This window comes from Hyaena hyaena, unplaced genomic scaffold (assembly GCF_003009895.1).
Source record: "Hyaena hyaena isolate Hyena2069 unplaced genomic scaffold, ASM300989v1 scaffold_585, whole genome shotgun sequence".
Classification (NCBI taxonomy): domain Eukaryota; kingdom Metazoa; phylum Chordata; class Mammalia; order Carnivora; family Hyaenidae; genus Hyaena; species Hyaena hyaena.
Window position 1 is genome coordinate 1,167,403 of NW_024081217.1, and position 17,392 is coordinate 1,184,794.

The window sequence follows — 17,392 nt, forward strand, 5'->3', positions numbered from 1 at the left end:
ACTAGAAGTTTGTACCTCTTAATCTCCTTTATGTATTCACCCCAGCCACCTCCCCTCTGGCAGCCATTAGTTTATGTGCTGTATTTAAGAGTCCATTTGATTTTTTTTGTTGTTTATTCATTTGTTTTGTTTTTTAGATTTCACATATAAATGAAGTCATCTGGTATCTGTCTTTCCTGTCTTATTTCACTTAGCATGATCCTCTCTAGGTCCATTCGTGTTGTCACAGATGTCAGTATTTTAGATTTTATTCAGTAAGGTGTGTAGGTGTTTTACAGGGTTCCTCCTCACATTTTAATCTGTATTATCTAATGACATATGCTTATTAGCCATCTGTATATATTTTTGGTGAGGTGTCTGTTGAGATATTCTCCCCTTTTTTTCTTTTTCTTTTTTTTTTTTCTGGGGGAGGGGTAGAAGGGGAAAGGAGGAGAGAGACACAGAAAGAGACAGAGAGAGAGAGAGAGACAGAGAAAGAGAGAGAAGGAATAGGTTTCCTCAAGACCAGGTTCCTACGTTATTTTCTCCTTTTTTATTTTTTTAATTTATTTTTATTTCTTCTTAAATAGTTTATTGTCAAGCTGGTTTCTGTATTTTCTCCTTTTTTAAAAACCAGTTTTTATATTGAATTATAGCTGACACACACTTTTGTTTTAGTTTCAGGTGCACAGTTTACAGTATAGTGATTCGACATCTTTTATGTTATGCTGTGCTCACCACAAGTGTAGCTCCCATCTGTCACAGTACAACGCTATTACACTATGATTAATTAGATTCCCTATGCTGGACCTTTCATCCTGTGACTTATTTAACCCACAAATGGAAGCCCCGTATGTCCAACTCCCCTTCACCCGTTTGGACATTCCCTCTTTCTGCCTCGGCTCTGTCAACTATCATGTTGTTTTCTGTATTTACAGGTCTGTTTCTGCTTTTCTGCTTTTTATTGTTTGGTCATGTGTTTTGTTTTTTAGATCCCACATATAAGTGAAGCATGATGTTTGTCTTTCTCTGATGTATTTTACTTAGCACAATATGTTCTAGGTCCATCCACGTTATTGCAAATGGCAAGATACCATTTTTTATGGCCGAATAATATTCCATTGTGCGTCTTTGTGTGTATAGATATAAAGATATGCTTCCATATCTTGACCATTATAAATAATGCTGCGTTGAAAATAAGAGTGTATGTATCTTTTTGAATTCATGTTTTCATTTCTTCGGATAAATACCCAGTAGTTTGCATTACTGGATCATATGATAATTCTTTTTTTTTTTTTTTTGAGGAACTTCCATACTGTTTTCCATAGTGGCTGCAACAATTTATATTCCCACCAACCTTGCATGATGTTTCCTCTTTTTTTATATCCTCTCCAGCATTTATTATTTTTTTGTCTTTTTTATTCTAGCCATTCTGACAGGTATAAGGTGATACCTCATTGTGGTTTCATTTGCATTTCCATGATGATTAGTGATGTTGAGTATCTTTTCATGTGTCTGTTGGCTATCTGAATGTCTTGTTTGGAAAAATTGTCTATTCAGGTTCTCTGCCAAGTTTTAATTGAATTATTTGGGGGTATTTTTTGGTATTATTTTTTGATATTATAGAAGTTCTTTAGGCATTTTTCATGTTAATCCTTTATCGGATATGTCATTTGCAAATAGCTTCTCCCATTCATTATGTTACTTTTTGTTTTGTTGATTGTTTCCTTCATTGTGAAAAGGCTTTTAATTTTGTTGTAGTCTGAATAGTTTATTTTTGCTTTTGTTTCTCCTGCCTGAGGAGAAACATATCCATAAATATGTTGCTAAATCCTGTGTCTAAGAGATTACTGCCTATGTTTTCTCCTAGGAATTTTGTGGCTTCAGGTCTCACATTTAGGTCCTTAATCCAGTTTGAGGTGTGTGTGTGTGTGTGTGTGTGTGTGTGTGTGTGTGGGTTAAGAAAGTGATACAGTTTCATTCTTTGATTGTCGCTGTCTACTTTTCTCAGCACTATTTATTGAAGAGACTGTTTTTTCCCCCCTTATATGTTCTTGCCTCCTTTGCCGTAGATTAATTGACAAAATATGCATGGGGTTATTTCTGGACTCTCTTCTATTGATCTGTATGTTTATTTTTTTTAAGCTTCTAAAAAATGTTTACTTATTTTGAGAGAGGGAAGGAGACAGGGCACCTGGGTGGCTCAGTAGGTTGAGCATTCCACTTTGGCTCAGGTCGTGATAGCATGGTTTGTGAGTTCAAGCCCCGTGTCCGGCTCTGTGCTGACAGTTCAGAGCCTGGAGCCTGTTTTGGGTTCTGTGTCTCTGTCTCTCTCTCTGCTGCTTCCCTGCTCATGCTCTGTTTCTCTCGCTCTCAAAAATAAAAAATAAATAAATAAAAGAGAGGGTGAGAAGAGGGGACAGAGAGAGAGGAGAGAGAATCTCAGTCAGGCTCCAAACCAAGAGTACAGACAGTGGCTCAAACTCACACAGAGCTTGAACCCACCAAGAGTGAGATCATTCCCTGAGTTGAAATCAAGAGTTTGACTCTTAACTGAGCCACTCAAGCACCCCTCTATGTCTATTTTTGAGCCAGTACCATTTTGTTTTGATCATTGCAGACTTGTAGTATATCTTGAAATCTGGAGTGCTGATATCTCAGTTTTGTTCTTTCTAAAGATTGCTTTGGCTTTTTGGGGTCTTTTGTGGTTTCATACAAATTTTGGTATTAGTTCTAATTCTAAGAAAACCACTATTGGTATTTTGATTGGGATTGCAATCTATAGATTGCTTTGGGTAGTAATGACATTTTAACAATATCCTTCCGATTCATGAGCATGGTATGTCTTTGTATTTATTTGTGTTGTCTTCAATTTCTTTCCTCATTGTGTTTTAGGTTTCAGTGTATACGTCTTTCACCTCCTTGATTAACTTTATTCCTAGGTATTTTCTTCTTTTTGGTGGGATTAGAAGGGATACAACAGATTTTTGTATATTTTTTATCTTGCAATTTCACTGAATTAATTTGTTACTTCTAATATTTTTTTGTTATAGAGTCACTAGGGCTTCCTATAAAGTATCATGTCATCTGCAAATAGTGACATTTTTATCTTGCTACCAGTTTAGATGCCTTTTATTTCTTTTCTTGTATGATTGTTATGGGTAGGACTTCCAGTACTGTGTTGAGTAAAAGTGGCCACAGTGGACTCTGGTTTCTGATCGTAGAGGAAATGCTCACTTTTTCAACATTGAGAATGGTGTTAGCTGTGGGTTTGTCATAGACAGCCTTTATTATATTGAAGTATGTTTCCTTTAAACCTACTTTGTTGAGAGTTTTTATAATGAAAGGTTGTTGAATTTTGTGAAATCATTTTTCTGCATCTATTGAGATGATCATACTATTTTTTGCTTCATTTTGTGAATGTGGTCTATCATGTTGATTTTGTGAATACTGAGCCATCCTTGAATCTCTGGAATACATACCAGTCATTCATGGTGAATGATCCTTTTAATGTATTGTTGAATGCATTTTGCTCATATTTTGTTGAGGATTTTTGCATCTGTGTTCATCTATTTTGATCGTGCTTTCATTGGTCTTTTGTATTGTTTTTTCAAGTTGCTATGTCTTTTGTTACCATTCTGACTTTAATATTTCCTTCTGTCGACTAACTTTAGGCTTTGTTCTTCTTTTCTAGTTCTGTTAATTGTAAGCTTAGATTGTTGATTTGAACTTTTTGTTTTCTTCTTCTAAGTTTGTTTATTTTGAGAGAGAGAACACAAGTGGGAAAGGGCAGAGACAGAGGCAGGGAGCAAGAATCCCAAGTAGGCTCTGCATTGTCAGTGCAATGCTTGATGTGGGGCTTGAACTCATGAACTGTGAGATCATGACCTGAGCTGAAGTCAACGCCTAACCAACTGAGCCACCCAGGCACGCTGAGCTTTTTCTTATTTGTTGGGGTAGGCTTCTGTTGCCATAAGTTTCTGTCTTTGAACTGCTTTTCCTGCATCTCAGAGGTTTTAGACTGTTGTTCTTTGATTTTCATTCCTCTGCATGAATTTTTTTTACTTCCTTTTGAAGTTTTTCAATGAGATTGTTATTTAGCTTCATGTGTTTCTTGTTTGTTTATTTTCAAGTTTTTCCATTTTTTTCCAGGGGAACCTGTGATTCATTTCTAAATTTATACCATTGTGGTTGGAAAAGATGCATGATAGAATTTCAGTCTTCTTAAATTTATTGACACTTGTTTTGTAAATTGACATGTGATCTCTCCTGTCGAATGTTCCATGTGTGCTTGAAAATAATGTGTATTCTGGTTTTTTTTTTTTTTTTTGGATGAAATGTTTTGTGTAGGTCTATTAAGTCCATCTAGTCTAAAGTATTGTTCAGTGATGCTGTTTCCTTCTTGATTTTCTGCCTGAATGATTTATCCATTAAAGTACATGGAGGCATTAAATTCCCCTGCTATTATTGTATTACAGTCAGTTTCTCTCCTTCTGTATGATCACATTTATTTTACACATTTAGGTTTTCCTATACTGGGTGCATAGATATTTGTAATTGTTACGTTCTCTTGTTGGATTGCCCCTTTATCATTATGTAATGCCCTTCTTTGTCTCTTGTTATAGTCTTTGTTTTAAAGTCTATTTTGCGGACACAGGTATTACCAACCTAGCTTTCTTTCCACCTCCATTAAAGTGGAATGTCTTTTTCCATGCCTTCGCTTTTAGTCTGTACATGTCTTGAGGTGTGATGTGAGTCTCTTGTAGGCATCATACTGTCATTCAGTGTCTTTTGATGGGAACATTTAGACCATTTACATTTAAAGTAATTATTGATATGTATATTTTATTGCCATTTTCTGAATTATTTTCTGGTTGTTTTTAAAGTTTTCCCTGTTCCTTTTTTTATTCTCTTGCTCTTTCTTTGTGGTCAGTGACTTTCTTTAGTGTTACACTTGTCTTTCTCTTTATTTTTTTGTTTATGTATTACAGGTTTTTGACTGGTGGTTACTATGAAGTTCACATATAACATCTTAAGTGTATAGCAGTCTGTATTAAGTTGATGGTCACTTAAGCTTGGACAAATTTTTAATATATATTTATTTATTTGGAGAGAGAACATGTGAGCAAGGGAGAGGCAGAGGAAGGGGTGGAGGGGGAGGCAGAGGATCTGAAGCAGGCTCTGTGTTGACAGCAGCAAGCCCAATATGGGTCTTGAACTCCCAAACCATGAAATCATGACCTGAGCTAAAGTCTGACACCCAATGGACTGAGCCACCCAGGCACCCCAAATTTGGATATATTCTAAAAGATTTTCATATTTACTCTCTCCCTCCATATTTTATGTATATGTTGTCATATTTTTGTATCTTTGTATTTTGTGAGTCCCCTTAACTAATTTTTAAGATATAATGGGTTTTACTAATTTGGTCTTTAAACCTTCATACCAACTTTCTAGGGGATTGTTCTATTCTTACTGTATGTTTGCTTTTACTCATGAAGTATTTTTCCTTTCATAATTTTCTTCTAATTACAGCCTTTTCTTTTCCACTTAAAGAAGCTCCTTTAACATTTCTTATAAACCTGGCTTAGTGATGATGAAGTCTTTTAACTTTTGTTTAGGAAAGTCTTTTCTCTGCTTTAATTATGAATGATAAGCTTGCTGGGTAGAGCAGGTTTTTTCTTTCAGCATTTTGAATGTATTACTCTGCTCCCTTCTGGCCTACAATGATTCTTGTGAAAAATCAGCTGATATTACAGAGTTTCCCTTTTAAAATTCTTTATCTTTATCCTTTGACATTTTATCATTGTGTGCCATGGTTGGATCTCCTTGTGTTTACCTTGTTTGTGCTTCCTGAACTTGGATGTCTGTTTTCATCCCCAGGTAAAGGAACTTTTCAGCTATTATTTTTTCAAATAAGTGTTTTCCCCTTTTCTTTCTCTCTTTACCTTATGAGACCCCTCTAATCTACCCTCTAATCTACTGTTGATTACTTTTAATGGATTTTTCAATTTGGTTATTGCATTTTTCAACTCTAATACATTCTTTGTTGAAGTTCTCATTAAGTTTATCCCCTCCTCCCTCCAGTACAGTGAGCATCTTTATGACCATTGCTTTGAACTCTTTATCTAGCAGATTCGTTATTTCTATTTCATTTTTTTTGAGGTTTTTATCTTGTTCTTTTGTTTGGAGTGTATTCCTCACTTTGCCCGACATTTTGTGCTTGTTTCTATAAATTAGACAGAATAGCTACTTCTCCTAAACTTGAAGGAATGGTCTTGTTTTTGGTCATCCCCTGTGTAGACTGTATGTCTGGTGATGTTGGCTGGCAGGCTGCAGCTGTGGTTGGTGTGGGCTAAGGGTCCTGGAGCACTCTGTGCTAGGGCTGCACTATTGGGATGGCCAGAGCTGAGTTGGTATGGGCTGGGTGGATTCCAGGACTTTCTACATAAAGAGTGTCCTGTCTGGGACAGCTGAAGCTGAAGTGGGTGCATGGCAGGGATTCCCAGAGCTCTCCATATAGAGGGTGCCTTGGAAGGATAGCTGAAGTTAAACTGGGTGTAAGCCAGGAGGTCCTGGGGCTCTCCACATGGCAGGCTGGCTGAACCCCAGACAGGTATGGGCCGGCCTGTCCTGGGGTACTCTGTGCAGGGAGTGCCTTGGTGGGCTGAATGGAGTTGAAAAAGGCACAAGCCAAGAGGTCCAGAAGTGATCTGAGTCCAGGGTACTCTAGCAATTATTCCAGAGCCAAAGTGCTGTGGGCCTAGAATGTTCTGGAGGTGCTTTGCACCTGTATCCCCTTGATGAGATGGCTGGAGCTGTAGTGAGTGCTGACCAGGTGTGTCCTGGTGTGTCATGCACTGGGGCCATCTTGGTGGGAGGACTTGGGCTGGTGTGGGCTAGGGACCTCAGAGATGGCCAGTTATAATGCCTTGAACCTGCTCCCACGTGCACTACTAAGGTAGACAGGGAATTTAAATCAGGTGCTCACTGGTCCCTCCAACCTGTGGAGAGTTCTAGCAGCTCCTCTACCCTTTGGCAGAATCTAAGGCTTTTTCCTTAATATTCTAGTTGCCCTCTTAAACTGAGGCTTTTTTTTCTATGCCCCAGGTCGGATGAATCCACTCACACCTCTTAGTACTATCCTTCCTCATTGGAGTTTGCTGTGTGGAAGGTGGGGCGGCCTCCCTTCATTACCCTGTCTGAGACATACCCTCTTGTCATGCTCTGTGGTGTTCTGTTGTGCAGAAGTTGTTCAGTCAGCCCTCAGTTGCTCTTCAGGCGGAATTGCTCCATAAGTAGATGCAGACTTGGTGTGTCCCTGGAGGTGGTAGCTTCAGGGTCTTTCTATGTTGCCATCTTGGTCCTTTATAGCAACTGTATTTTCTTGTTTTAATTTAGTGTTTTATTTGTTTTTGAGAGAGAGGGAAAGATCAGGGGAGGGGCAGAGAGAGAGAGGGAGATATAGAATCTGAAGCAGGCTCCAGGCTCTGAGCTGTCAGCACACAGCCCAATGTGGCGCTTGAACCCATGAACTGTGAGATCATGACCTGAGTGGAAGTTAGATGCTTAATTGACTGAGCCACCCAGGAGCCTGGGAACTGTATTTTTCACTGGGGGAATTCTACTCACTTATCTCCACAATATGGTTTGCCTATGGTTCTTGTGACTCTAATGCTTCCTTCTTTATTGCTTGGGGTGTGCCCCCTCACCCCTGAGTCTGCTTTCAGGATCCTCTCCATAGCTGGAAGAGTTTTGGTCTCCACGTTCCCTGTGTCATGCTCTCCGTGTGTCATCCCCTCCCTAAAGGCCAGGACATGCTGATGACTAACTCACCATCATATCCAGTAATACCTAGGTAATAGTACTCTTTTTTTCCCCCTCTCTCGCTGCTTGCTGGTATTCTCTCTCTCTCTCTACCTGGCTGCCCTACTGGCTCTTCAAACTCATTATGTCCCAAAGTAAACCTCTTATCTTTTTCTTGTCCTCCCCCTGAACTCTAATCTCATTCCTTCACTGTCTCTTTTTATACCATTGCTTATCATCTTAGCTATTAACTGTTTGCTCTCATGCCAGTCTCTAAGTTATACTGATCTCACCTCTTGAGTTTTTCCTGCATCCCCTGTTCAGGCCCTCATTCTCTTTCCTGGACCACTTAAACAATTTCCTAAGTAGGGTCCCTGCTTTCAATCTTGTCTACTTCACATGTATCATTTGTACAGTTGCCAGAATGATCTTTGAAAATGCAATTCCATCTGTGTCAATTCTCTTCTTAAAAATCTTCCAGTGGTACTCCATTGACTGCTGAGTGACACCTAAATCCTCTAAATGGCCCTCTGCAATCTTGGCCCCACTCTTTCCCCAGCATGTGGCCAATCCTAGCCAAGAGTCTTTCAGCAAAATCAAACTACTAGTGGCTCTTAGAGGTGGGTGGGGCTTCTCAGCTATGGACTTTTCCTCATGTTTATGCTTATCTGACTACCCCTGTCCTCCTTTAGGATTGAACTTCATTTCATCTATTCCAGGAGATGAGATGCTTTAGCTCTTTACACCTATAATAAACTACATATATCTCTGCCATTACATTAACCATGCTCTATTGAGATTACCTATTGAAACTACATTTTTTATTAGACTATACTCCTTGAGGTTAGGGATCATATCTTGTTTATCTGTGTAGCTTAACTAGTGAGACAAAATCAAACATGAACGATGGTTTGGTCAAATACCTATAGGAAGGCAAATAATACAGCATTTAATTTTGTGGGTAGATAATTAATGTAGTGAGTAAATGTAATGGCCTACCTGTGTGAATCTGTGCCAGTGTGACACTAGTGAGACTCGGCATGGGGCACTTCTCCCGGCACCTGCAGAACTGTGTTTGGTATCACAGACAGAAATGTTGAAAGCTCTTGGAGTACGAATTAAAAGTTGTTGTTCAGACTTTCCACCTAAGTGTGAGTAGACACATGAGTTTTAGGCACATGGGATGGAAAAACCACAATGAAGTAAGTCTGATCTTGGAGATTCATATGACCTTGTTTCAGTCTTCATCTTGGAGTAACTTGTTGTGCAAATGTGGGCAGATAACAAGACTTCCCTGGTCATGAAAGTGGCTGAGTAAATTGAAGTGTCATCACAAACTATAAAAGTCAATTGTTGCCCATCACTAGGATAGTTATTCCATCCAAAATGTTGTTGTGACTAAGCAGTATAACAAGCAGGTGAGAAAGGAAGTCATTACACTCTTACGTGGAGCCATATAATTTTATTATCAACCAAGGCAGCAGAGTTTTAATGGGTAAATGAATCCCCAGTTCAGATATAAAATACTGTAAAAAAAAATTTACAACCTTTATTTCCAGGTTGTGTGCCTAAGCAGCTGGGAAGCACTCACCATTCTCACAGGCAGAATCATGAATTCAGAGATGATTCCCTGAGAGAGAAGGATCTGTTAGTGGGGCGTTGAGGCTATGCATGTGTGTGCATGTGTGCATGCATGTGTGTGATAGGTTAAAAAGAATCCATCATTTGTTTAATGTGGGAGAAGAGGGAAAAGCTGTAATTGCCATTCTTGTAGGATTCAACCCTATGGCCCTCTGGGGACATCACCGGAGACTGATGAGAATAAGTTAACTGTGCCTGTGCTGGTCAAAGTGAAGAGCTGCTTTGAGCCATGTTCCATTCATGAAGTGGCACATTCTTTTTGTACTTTGGAAGACATTAGCTTTGGAACTGAGCTTTATTTTCCATGATAGACACTTCGGCTTTCTATGACATTTGTCACATCCTCAAAGAATATACCCATCTGTGAGAGTCCACTGATTCCTTCATCAACAAGCATGTCAGATATAACTAATTAACCTTTCCGCCTTTTCAAAAAGAATATGAAAAATAAGCAATATCGCTCATCTTGTCAGGAAATGAAAGGCTGAAAAATAGAGGCTGCCACTGAATAAATGTCCCACGGAATAAAGAAAACAACTCTGGTGTCCTAGCCCTGGTGTTCTTCCTGTTAAGAGTTCCATCATGGGCTAAAGAACCATGCTGCAGGGTATTGACCAGTACTGCTTTGTGGCTGCCATGTAACATGACCCACCCCACTTTCTCTCCTGCGAAGAGATAGGTGCTGTTTAATATGCATTTATTTGCTGCTGTCTTTGATAAATTCAGGCTGACTGTTCGTAAGCCACCTCCACTTACAGTTGGAAACCACTGGCCTAGATGAAATATGACTTTCAATTATGCCACAAAGAAGCTGAAATAAAAAAGTTGAAGTGGGGGGGAGTCAATTTTTTTTTTTTATTAGTGTGACTTGGGCATGGAGAATAAATCCCAGCATTCACAGCTCACACATTCCCCACGAACCCGACCATCTACCCACCTCTAATTTGTTGTTGTGCCTCTAGGCTGCCCACAGAGTCTCCCCTTCTAGATTGTGGGCACCAAGGCAAATGAAAATGCCAATCTTCGTGCATCCTTGTCTTGCTGTATTAGGCATGGATTCAGCTCTCAGTGATTTCTTTGGGGAACTGCTCGCCTTTCCAAAGAACATCCAGGGGAAGGTTTGCCTCACCTCTTGCTTCAAAGTGGAAGGGTTGAAAATAATAGCTCTTGTCACTTCCTTTTGCCTTGTTACAGGGAATATTTACTGCTGGAGCTGGGATGTGGGGGTAATATCTTGGATGTGATAATGTTGCTCCCTGCATCAGTGAACATAGTATTGATTGTAAGCTGTCAACCTTTCTGCATGCTCTGCAGGGTCCCAGAAGGCTAGCTATTGCTGGGAGGTAATGCATCAGGCAGGGACATATGTGTTCTATTAACTAACATTGCAATCTAAGCTTGGTGACTTACTCTTAAAGCATCTTGGCTCGCCGGCTCTCTCTCTTTTTTTTTTTTTTATATTTCTTGACTCCTCTGAGCAGTCCTTGGATGCCATATCCCAAGGTCCCCTTCTACTCAGACTCCCAGTGGCAAACGGCTCATCTGGTAAGCTTCCTGGGGACAGAGGCCATGTCTGTCTTCTTCACTCATTTATTTCTTCATTCAACAAAAATTTATTGAACACCTACTATGAACCAGAGACTTCTTTATACTCTGGGGATACATAAGTGGACTAAATAATGCCTTGGCCCTCGAGAAACTTAGAGTGATCAAGAAAGGAATCTCTAAGAAGTTGACACTTGAGCTGAATTTTTCAATATATCCCCTGTTCCTGGAATGAATATTTGCTAAGCTTTGGAAACTATAATTCCTCAATTGAGTCATTTATAGCATACCCATTAGAGAATCTCTGATGTGTTAACTCACTATTGATCATTATTAGTTCTTATATACTGCATGACTATTCCTCCACTTGGTCCACCTTCCTGTTTTTTCCTAGTCCATCATACCAGAATACTGTAAGTTCCTCAGATGTACCATGTGCTCTGTTTTTTGGTTTTTTTTTTCATCCTTATATATACTGTCTTGATACCTGGAACATTCTTTTGCTTTCTCTTCCCCTGGATAATTTATCCCCTATTTATCTTTCAAGGTTTGCTTTATGAATCACCTTCTCTTGGTAGCTTCCAATCTGGGTGAACTGCTGTTACTTTGCATTCTCCTAGGACCTGGAGATGCCCAGGAGAGCTGTTTTATAGTCCTAAAAGAACAATAGCAAGAAATATGCATGGAGTACTTATTGTTGGTCAGGAACCATTCTAAAATATTTTAAATCATTCAGTCTTCATAGCAATTTTATGAGATAGGTGCCATTTTGTCCTTATTTCCAATGAGGAAATTGTCCAATAAGGAAATTGAAACCTAGAGGGGTTAAGTAATGGACCAAGGGTCATTCAGCTTATCAAGTGGTGGGAACTCAGTTGCAATCCAGGCAGGCACCCTGGGCTCTTAACCATGACATTGTACCTGTTACCACTGCTTGTGATGTGAGTTTGTATCCCGCACAACACGGTAAGCCCTCTGAGGACAGGGATTGTTACTACCGCTTCCCCAGACCACCTTGGAGATGGTCTTAGCAGATAGTACACGATCAGTCATTCAGTGTTTATTGAGTGAATGAATGAATGCATGAACATGACTCAAACCGAGCAGCTGTTTAGAATGTTTTAACAGTGCTTTTCCTTCTACCAGTGAAGCAGCCTCCTCCCATCCCTTCTACACCAGGGGGTGTATCACTAGCCAGTCAGAGCAGGAACCCCAGTACTTGTTGGTCTCACTTCACTGTGGTCTCTGGTTTCTGTACAAGGTCCAGTTTGGGGGAAGTGCTGTCCCCTCTCTGATTCAAACCAAATGCAGCAGCCTGAATGGGGCCACAACAAAGAGTTACGAGTTGGGAGGAAGGGAGCTGTCCATGAAAAGGACCAACCTTGACTTTTCAGGGAATTAGGGATAGGGAGTGGATCTGGAATGTGGCAGTTATTATGCCCTTGTTACTGGCCTGGCCGTGATCATTGTTTTGACAGCGTCTCAGGCAGGAATCAGCAGAGGTGGCGGATCACCTTGTTTGGCCACCAGCAGTTTAACCAGTGGTGCGTGGAAGATCTAAATTGGAGGACAGTTAAACAGTAATAATAAGGTCAGGGTTAGGGGTTGGAGACCTCTGTGAGTCACTTGACTTCACTCTCTGCTTTAGTGACAGACCAAATTTGTATTCCTTGTCAGCTGTCAGGCAATATTTGTTTGCAGAGAGATGGTCTGCTTGTATCCTCACTAGTGGAAAAAGAAAAAGACAAAGTAGCTATGCGTTACTCACTATGGGAATGCGAGAAGGGAAATACATGTTGACCCATAGGTGATGATAATGATTTTAAAAAGTGCCTATACTGTGCTTGTTATAGAATAAGTACCCATTAATAGTAGTATCCTTTTATTCTTGCCATCCATTTTGCATTTAAACAGTACTTGGATATGAGGGCTTAATAAATAATTTGTTACTGGGGTGCCCGGGTGGCTCAAGTTGGTTGAGTGTCTGACTCTTGATTTCCACTCAGGTCATGATCCCAGGGTTGTGGGATTGAGCCCCGCATTGGGCTCCATGCTGAATGTGGGGACTTCTTGGGATTCTCTCTCTTTCTCTTTTATTTTCTCTTTATTCCCCCCTCCTTCTGTCCCTCTCTTCTGCTTGTGCTCTTTGCACCCCCCCCACCTCAATTAGAAAACAAATACTTGTTAATGAACGAGTGAAAGAAAGAAGGGCAAGGCTAGTTCTGGCAAACTGAAAATGTGTTTCTGACAGAATGAGGGAAACCTCAGCCTCTTGTTCCCATGCCATATCCATTCTTGTTCACATACATTGTTCCCTCTAATGGAAATGCCATATTATGCTTTGGGTGTTGACTGAATCACTTCAACATTCTACTTAGAGGGCATGTATTCTGAAAAATTGTTTTTGTCCCCATTCTCACTAATTATTTCCTCCTTTGAATTATTTCTATACTTTATACATACTTCATTGTATTGTAAATAGGTTAACAATGTACATGGTGCTCCAATATGGCTGTGATCTCCTGGAGGGTGGGGACGAGTGGCTTCTATATCTCCATGACTCCAGCCCCTCCAGACTTCCTGATTAATACTGATGAACTTATGGGTCAATGTTGGGACTCGCAACAGTAACTTCCAACTATATATGTATAATGTGAGATGAGATGGAGGATAAGAACGCTGACCAAAATGTCTGGTTCTGTCACTTGTGCACTGTGTAAACTTACTGAAGTTGCACAGTCTCCCTCCATTTCCTTATTTGTAAAATGGAAACAATAATAATAGTGGCATCTCGACTTTCAGGTATAAATGAATTAATAGATGTGAAATTTTTAAACATGACCTGGCCCATAATAAGAAACGTTCAGTAAATGTTAGCTACTATCATGGATTAGAAACAGTATTTCAAGAATTCTGGCTTTAGATCTGGCACCTTGAGTTGGAGTCCTGGTTCTGTCTCTTACTGGCTATATGCCCTTGGCTAGGTTGACAACTTAAGTCTCTTCCTTCATTTCCAAAATGAACATAATACTGGCATCAATCTCATGAGGCTAAAGAAGGAAGATAATGAGAAATTACTAGTATGTTTTTATAGTGAGTATTGTTGAAATTGTGATTTTTTATGGTGCTTTAAAGTTAACAAAGCAGTTATAAGTAAATATATTCCTTGTGCTTCTCACAGTAATTCCATGAACTAGCACAGATTGTTTTCTGACTATTTCACAGGTGAGATCCTTAATTACTTTGCAGTGGATCCAGGGGCAGGATCCACATTTCCTGTTTCCCATTTCCACAGTCTTTCTGTGACCAGGCAAGTCATTCCAAGGGAAAGCAGTTCCTGAGGTTTGATTAGAAATATGGGAGGAAGCGGTGGGTTAAGCTCTGACAGATACCCAGTGACTCAGGGGGCATTCTGAATGTTACCTAGGGTTCATTTGGTGCATTGCAGTATCTTTGGGGGTACTCTTTAAAATGCAAATGCCTTGGGGTGCTTGGGTGGCTCAGTCAGTTAAGTGAGGTCATAATCTCACAGTTTGTGAGTTTGAGCCCTGTGTCGGGCTCTGTGCTGAGATTGCAGAGCCTGGTTGGGATTGTCTGTCTCTCTCTCTGCTCCTCCCCCACTCACACTCTCACTTTCTCTTATAATAAATAATAAAAAACCCACTACCTCCCCTCCCCCCACACCTGCCTCATCTACACATGTCCATGATGGAGACAGATTAGGAAAAGTCCCCTCATTCAGGCTGTGGACTATAGTGTCTTCCCCAAAGTTTTGCTGTTAGGTTTACCAGGGCACTCTTGAGCTTTGCAGGCAGTCAGCAGAGGGAATAAACAAGCATGCATCCACAGTGGTGGGAGAGTGGGTAGGAGGGGAGCCTTAGCTAGTTGCTTTTCTAATTTGAAGGAAGGGAAATTGTGGTCTCTTCCTTGGTCAGCTATTGAGCAATTTAGGGTCACCTTTTAGGATAATGCATCCTCAAGTGTTGAAAAGAAATACATTGGAGATGGCTGACTTATTTAATCCTTTGAGTAGGTGAGTCATTCCAAGGGAAAGCAGCTCCTGAGGCTTCACTTGGAAATATGGGAGATACATTGGAGATGGCTGACTTACTTCACTGGGTACTGAGCCAAAAGAATTTTAGCTTCATCCTTGTTCCACCTGACTGCCTTTCATATGCTGGTTGTGTAACAGGTGTTGTTATGGTTAATTATGAGATCAGTGAGAGGTTTAAAGATGCTTTACCCACTCTCTCCCCACCCCCACCAGCCACCCGATACAGAGTGAAGACAGGAGCGAGACTTTCAGGATTTAAGAGACAAATGGATTCTTATTGCCCACTCACCTCTGTGTACCCCACTACTTGATGCTCATTTATGTCTGTCTTCTCTGTTGCTTCAAAACCCTCTGCCACTTCCAGAAAAGAAAGCATGGATGTATGCCCAAGTCCACCTTTTTTAAATGTCAGGAACTCTGTTTCATTTGGATCATTTCATTAAAGGCTTGGGAAGCTGTGGCTCCCTCTCCCCCGGTTGACTGCCATCCTCTAGTGCAAGGTGATGGCTCATACCAAGCAGCAGCCTTTGCACTATGAGGCAGGGCAGAGCTCTGAGAATCCAACACACTGTTGACAGTGAGGTAAGTGAGCTTTCAGGTAGCCTTTAGTGTCAGTTGGAACAGGGACTGAGTTCAAGATGAACCTCCCCAGCACGGGGGCAGAAGGAAGTTGCGACTGTAAAATACCTAGTTCGGTACCTGGCACAGAGCAAGTCATTGCTGATACACGGTGGTGGTGATGGCTGCCTGAGGTCCAGTCTCTAGCACCTTCTTCTCCTGTTCCAGTCCAGGAGTCTTGATTCCCGCCCCCCACCCTGATGCATTCTTTGTTCAAGTGGCTGCTCACTGCTCTTAACTCTGAGATCTCTGGCAAATTCCTCCCACTCTTTGGATCTGAGTGTACATCTCTGTGCCGAGGGTGTAGGACTAAGCATGGGGGATTTTTTGAGGATCCACAGTTGGCCTGCAGGGGGGCCTGTGAGTCCCTGAAAACCATGACCAAAACTGTTGATGTATGTGTTGTGGGAAGCACTCTTGACTGTAGTGAGGAAGCATTGTTCATCGGGAGTCTGTGATGCCTCTAAATATACTCTGATAGCAGTTACTCCACGTCCTAAGGTTGGATAAACGTGTTCTTCACAGTTCACAAGATGATGATAGGTGGTACTTGGGTACATGATATTCCTTGATATGTGACTATTTTAGTGTTCCAAAAATATTAAAACAGACATTTCATGATTACTATTTCTTTGGAGGCAGCTAAGTGTTGCTTTTAAAAAAGGTGCCTTAAATGAACAATGGCACAGAGCTGAGTTGATGCCTAAGGTTGAACAATAGTGATCTCTCCTAAGCCCCACCTGGTACAGAGAGAGGAGTGGAGTCTCAGAGGAGCAGAGAAAAGGTCGTAAGGAAGTTGATAGTAAACTTTGGACAACAGCTCACTGGTCCTTCTATCTATCCTGGTATGACAATTCTCTATGAGCTGGAGAAGTTTCTCATCCTCTCTGAAGTTTCCTCCAAGAACATTGTCCCAGTCGGGCCAGGAATCCTGCCCAGAAAGTTTCCACCTGGGCCACTTTTTGGGCAATGCCTGAAGAGAGGCTTCTATTGAGGGAAGACGAGAAACACTGAGAAAACAAGTCACGTCCTTTATCCGCATGCTCCTTCAATTTTGAGAAGTAGTTCTCATATTTTAGTGCTTCCGAAATTGGGATGCATCTAATAAAGTGGTGTTCCCTTGAGTTCTAGATAGCTATTGCCTTGCCAAAAGATGTTATTAAATGAATAGTACCTTAGAATGGAAAGAACGTTCCTATTTTTTCCCTCCTCCCAAGCAAAGTACATTGGAAGTTGGGACTTCTAATAAATACATGAATTGAAAGAGAATTTCTCTTTAAAATAAAAGTGCTCATTTGAAGCCATTTCTTATTCACAAGATGGAAGGTTCGTGAGTAAGAAGGGGAATGAGTCACCAGGACAGGTATGGAGACACTAAGCTGAGACCCAGCTTTCTGGGTCCTCCCACATCCTCCTTCAGATTTATAAATCATGTGAATTGATTTAGTCTTCTTCCCAGAGTTGTGCCTCACAGAACATTCTGGAACTTCAAAGTCCAAATTCTAAACGTGGAGGGGGAAGGATGAACCAGATGCCACAGGTTCAAGCAGATTTCACTATACTGTGACAGAGTCTTGAATCCCCATATTCCATTATTGTAGGAGGAGAGCCCTTTGGTGTATTTTTGCAAACAGTGAGCTTGAAGTGGATTAGAAACACTTGATTAGACTTCACAAATTAGGATTTTTTATTGGCCATTTTTGTTCTAGCTGCAGTAGAGATTGATGGATTGTGACTTTTGGTTACCAA